The following is a 6000-nucleotide window of genomic DNA, read 5'->3' as shown; positions in this document are numbered from 1 at the left end:
GACTTTAAATTCATTTCCATGTCTATATAAATAAATTATTGTTTCAAATAAATGTTGATAGAGTTTTTTTTTCTTTTGCAGAATTAAAAAAGTTAATCACAAGAGAAGCTTTAGATTATATCATAAAGGCTACATTTTGGGGAGTTTTACAAAACAAAATAGAAAAACCCAAAACCCACAGTTGAGAAATTGAGTTGAATGCTAATAATCTGTACAGGAAATTCCTGTAAAGGAAGTAGGCTTACTCACTCTTTCAACTAAACCTAACCGCAAACCTCATCTAGTCAAGGAGGTTGGTCTGGAGAGAATTTTAGATGCTTCATCTTTCGGTCATTTCCTTCTACTGATAGAGGCAGTTCATTTGATTTTTCTCTTTATGATCATGAATTTGACAATGTCAATGGTCATTTTCCTTTAGTAAAAGATTTTCCTTTTTTTTTCTCTCCAGTTTTAGCTTATTATTTCTAAACTTATGTGAGTTAAATGTATCTCTCTGGGCAGGATGACATACTGTATTCCTCTTTCAAAATGGATATGCTCACATTTCTTCATCAGACAGAAAAGCCGGCAGTCACTGAAATAAAGCCTTGAAGTTCCTTCCTCCTTTTCAGTGGCTTAAGGACAGGAAGTACAGGTAAGACATATTTTTCACTAGAAGTACATTTTTTTTCACTAGATTTCCTAACCAGCAAATATAAGTTGAGAAAAGAACTTGAAACATTTTCAGGATGGGTTGCTAATGCAGTTCCTTTTCATAAACTATTTTATACTGATAGGTGTGGTATTGAACTAGCAAATTTTATACCTCTCTATATATGGAGGCTTCACGTTTTTAAAAAACTTGTGGTTACCAAATAAGCCTTTCTATAAAGCTTCAAGTATGTTGTGGGAAAGCTGGAGAGTAGAGGGATTTAAGGTGGTTGCTGAATTTCAATGCTTGTCTTGACTTGACCGCCTTAAGATCTCTGAGAGTGTGAGCTACACTCTTTAAAAAAAATTATTTGTTTGGCTGCACCAGGTTCTAGTTGTGGCACATGAATGAGATCTTTAGTTGCAGCATGTGGGATCTAGTTCCCTAGCCTAGATCAATGCCAGGGATTGGCCTGTGGGATTGAATCCCAGGCCCCCTGCTTTGGGAGCTCAGCGTCTTAGCCACTGGATCCAGCTATACTCTTGACCTTCTGTAATTCCTAGACAATGGTATATAAAGCTACCACGGATTATGTGAGAACCATAATTATAGTAGTTGAATTAAATGGTTGCTATTACACCAGATCAGATGTCTACATGTACATGTGTTCTCTGTGTATAGTCACCGATGATCCCGCGGGAAATTGTCTTTGACGGTGGGATTCCCCTACTTGAGTTTCAGATTCTTTGTTGATGCCTGCCTTTCCTCTTCTTATTCTCCCACCAAAAGCCTGGATCAGCAAAAGAATAGTTCATCATCAACCAAAGATATTGAAAGCGTAGTCTTGACCAACTGATTGGGCAGAGGGGAGGGATCGTCAACCTCTGACAAAGGAAATATGGAAAGCAGGTATGGAAGCTGTTTTGGAGAAGAGACCATTCAGATACTTGAAGTCACCCTGTGACTCTCATTTCCACTTAAAAATTTTATTTATTTGGCTGTGCCAGGTCTTAGTGGCAGCTTGCAGGATTCCTAGTGTGGCATACAGACTCCTACTTAGTTGAGGCATGTGGGATCTGGTTCCCTGACTAGGAATGGAACCCAGGCCTTCTGCATTGGGAGCACAGAGTCTTAGCCACTGGACCACCAGGGAAGCCCCCTCTCATCTGCTCCTCTGAGATGATGACATATGGTGATAGGAAAATTAGAGTCTCTGAGACCCTCTTCATACGGACACAAATTGCTCTTCTAATATTTCTAAGATGTGCAATTATCATTAATAGTGGGGTCCACTCTTCAAGCAATGTGAGCCTTGGTTGTCCATCAGTAAAACCAGAAAGACAACAGCCATCTTCCCAAGTGTGAGCAGAAAGTATGTAAAAGGTCAGGACCCCATTAGATTCAGAGCTCCCTGGCTATTGTTTTACTCCTGTTTTATGAACAGACTTGCAGCCTGGTTTGGTTAAGTTGCTCAGTGCATCATAAGTGTTTGATAAAGGCATCTTGGATAATTCCTTATGATTCTTGGAAGTGTTTTGGTGATGGTGGAATGGAAGGCATCTCATCGAAACTAAAAGATCTCAAAAAGGTAGATGTTGACAAACAAAACCCATTGAGTTATCCCACACGGATGGGGTTTCCAGAATGGACCAGCTCTCACCTTCAGTTCACGGCAGTGCTGGCAATAACTGCCATGCCCTCGCACAGACCCACCTCCCCAGGCTCTATTCTTGCCCTTGAGCAGGACTGCCCCGGGACGCTGTCTGGGTCACGGTGACGTCCCTGACACTTGTTTGTTTTTTCGTTTATTTATTTTTGGTTGCACTGGGTCTTCACTGTTGCACGCAGGCTTTTCTCTAGTTGCGATGAGCAGCGGCTCCTCTTCATCGCGGTGCACAGGCTTCTCACTGTGGTGGCTTCTCTTGTTGCCAGCATAGGCTCTAGGCTCGTGGGCTCAGTAATTGTAGCACACAAGCTTAGTTGCTCCACAGCATGTAGGATCTTCCCAGACCAGGGATAGAAACCCTGTCCCCTGCATTGACAGGTGGATTCCTGTCAACTTTACCACCAGGGAAGTCCCCTGACACTTGTTTATAATATAGAGCCCAATGTTCTTCTCTTTGAGAATCTGATTTAATATGGTTTGAAGAGCTCAGACATCTGAATTTGTAACAAGCATTCTGGGTGATTCTCATAATGGAGATCATTTGAGAAACGCAATCCCAGAGACAAAGGCATAGCCTAGGGACAGTCCCAGGCAGCCTGAGGTCCTATGCCAGCAAGTGAGCTTGTCATGGACAGAACATCTGTCCACTCAAGATTTGGATGGGAATTTCTGAGGACTGGAGACTTACAGGTGTCGTGGTAGCCGATTTTCTATGATTGGTCATTGGTCATTCAATCATGGAACCATGGAATGTTAGAGCTGAGATAATCTTAGAAATCATAGAGTCTCATGATTTCCCCAGTCAGGGAGCTTTAAAAAAAAAAAGCATGTTTCCCAGCCAAATCCCCAGAAGTTTGAGTCCCCTAGCTCTAAGGTGAAAGAACAGCTATTACAGTCCAAATAGTTTATTTTGCAAATAAAAAATCCCGAAATGCAGAAGGAGGCTAAGTGTCTTAGCTAGAGTCACACAGCAAGTTAAGTGTCGATATCGATTTGTTTTGGCTCCTGAATTCTTCTGCATTTATTTGGACAATAGAATTGATTATGATTTATGCACGAAGATTTGTCCTAGGCTGTGCAGCCTGCGAGACAGGCTCAGTTCCTGCCAGCATGGAGCTTTGATTCTAGTTAGGGGGAAAGTCTCTAAAACAAGATGTTTTTCAGACAATAATGAGTGCTAAGACAAAGCAATCCAACACGCAAGTAAAAAGAGAGATGGCTGCTGGCTGGGGCAGTGGGGAAGAGGGAGGGAGGTAGACCACTTGATCATGCTGCAAGTGGTCAGTGGAGGTCTCTCTGGGGACGAAGCACAAGATAAGTCATGAGGGAGCCATATTAGGTCATACAGGGTTTGGCGTCTGATGCTTTGGAATGGACTCTTTATCTCATGGATGGAGGTCTGGTGAGGTTATCAGCACAGAAGTTACATTCTCAGGCCTGTTGTCTAGGCAGATGCTTCTAGGACTTATTTCCAGGCAGTGACTGGAGATGGAGATATTGTCCCTTCAGTGGCTTTGTGGGCAAAGGAAAGGCAAACAGAGGTGGGAGGCAGACCGCATCTTGAAAGGCAGTTACTTATCCTGCCCTATTCCTTGATTACAATCTTGGTAAGAAGATAAGAAGAGCCACCTCTCACCCCCACATTGTTACCACTGGGGAAAAGTGATGCGGTGACTCTGGTCCCCGTCCCTGGCCCCCTAGGTCTTCCACCATCTTGTGAAGCCATTTCTTCGCTGAACACGCCCTCCTCTCAGCGGATCAGCTGCCAGGTGGAAACATCCTGACTTCAGGTCCCACCTGGGCAAACGGATCTGGAGGGACCTCCCACTGTATATGACCCTGTTCGCCTCCATCCAAGATAATGTCTCTGTGGTTTTCTGGGTTTGCCTCTTCCTGCTTCCTCAGAGAAGTTGGTGCATGCTCTCTCTCCTCACCCTCACTTGCATTTGGCCTGCTCCCCCTCCCACTCCTTCTCCTCCAAGGTGGAATGAAGTCAGCACAGGAGGAGACATTTCCTTGTCCTGTCTCCTGTGCACAGGGTAGCCTGGGGAGGGCGTGGCTTGCCCCACTCCCCACCTTCCTTTCTGACTCCCTCGTCCCGGTCACCCTAGGCCCTCCACACTTGTGGGTCTGATGGGCCGTGGCCAAGCCTCACAGAAGCTGTCCAGTACTGCTTGTGCCCAGCTTCTCTGTGGCTTTTACCGTCAATACCGAGTCTTTCCTCCAAACTTCCTCTGTGCTTCAGGTCAGGGTGGTCTCTGTGTTCTGTTTCCCTGACATGGGTAGCCCCTTCGGCCATATGAGGACGCTGGGAAGGTGTCACTTATGAACCAGGAAAAGAGGCCTCACAGAAGGTGATCCTGCTGGTGCCTCAATCTTGGACTTTCCAGACCCCAGAATTTTGAGAAAGATGTTTCTCTTGGGTATATCACCCGGTCTTTGGTTTTCTGTTATGGCAATCTGAATGGCAAGAATACACGGAAGACCTGTGCCAAATAGGCCTTAATGACCAGGATAACCACGATGGTGTGATTACTCACTTAGAGCCAGACATCCTGGAGTGTGAAGTCAAGTGGTCCTTAGGAAGCATCACTACAAACAAAGCTAGTGGAATGATGGAATTTCAGCTGAGCTATGTCAAATCCTAAAAGATGATGCTGTTTGAGTGCTGCACTTAACATGCCAGCAAATTTGGAAAACTCAGCAGTGGCCACAGGACTGAAAAACACCAGTTTTCATTCCAATCCCAAAGAAGGGCAATGTCTTCGAAGAATGTTCAAACTACCTCACAAACCATGGGGTCACAAAGAGTTGGACATGACTGAGCAACTGAACAACAACCTGAATGGACCCGGGTATGCACCCAGCAACCTCATCTCTCCTCTCTTTCAAATGGTTTGAAGCATCCAACAGCCACTCTATCAACAAGGTGGACAAAACCACCATGAACACAGTCCAGGGTCTGACATTCTACCCTGGGGTGACCTTCTTTCCCTTTCAGACTTCAGAGAATCCTTAGAAATGCCACCCAGCAACAATGCTCCCTGTTTCACTTGGGGCACAAGTCAAACATCCTCTGTTCTCTAGCATCTATTACAAACCAGCAAAGCACAGACATTCTCATTTATACACATGAGCTACAGGCCTAGCTTCCCTAACAAGAATCTGGCATCTTCACTCAACTTGGGTCATCTTTTCAGGAAAACTTTCTTTTAACTCTTTCTAAGCTGCTCATGAAAATATATGTGATTAGAAGTGAAGTCAAAGTCGCTCAGTCGTGTCTGACTCTGCAACTCCATGGACTGTAACCTGCTAGGCTCCTCTGTCCATGGGATTCTCCAGGCACGAGTACTGGAGTGGGTTGCCATTGCCTTCTCCAGGGGATCTTCTCAACCCAGGGATCAAACCCGGGTCTCCTGCATGGCAGGCAGATTCTTTACTGTCTGAGCCACCAGAGAAGCCTGAAAATATACATACTTGGTGAGAAACTTAAGAAAAGAAAAAAAAAAAGTATTCCAGGGAGAAATAGCATCAAAAGAACACACTGTACAGAGTATAAATTCAAGCAGGACCCAGAGTCGGAGATGCCCTTCTGCCTTCAGTTGAGTAAGAAGTGACATACGCAGGACTGCCACACACCGCTGAAAACACCACTTGAGTGCAGGCATGTGAGGGCTCTTGGGTAGGACCTGCCCTTTCAAAG

The 6000-nt window shown here is 44.8% G+C and overlaps 1 protein-coding gene across 1 annotated transcript in view; it reads left to right on the top strand.

Annotated features, from left to right (window-relative positions):
* Positions 1–332: 332 nt before the first annotated feature.
* IL18RAP (interleukin 18 receptor accessory protein) overlaps positions 333–6000 on the top strand; it is a 30458-nt gene continuing 24790 nt past the window's right edge. Inside the window, exon 1 of the mRNA XM_086327777.1 lies at positions 333–634. The gene's annotated coding sequence lies outside the window, so the exon portion shown is untranslated. The remainder of the gene's footprint in view (positions 635–6000) is intronic.

The sequence above is a fragment of the Bos grunniens genome, chromosome 11, assembly GCF_055505025.1.
Source record: "Bos grunniens cultivar Pamir isolate PY7600 chromosome 11, Bosgru_T2T1.0, whole genome shotgun sequence".
NCBI classification, from domain to species: Eukaryota; Metazoa; Chordata; class Mammalia; order Artiodactyla; family Bovidae; genus Bos; species Bos grunniens.
This window is presented reverse-complemented; position numbering and strand designations above follow the sequence as displayed.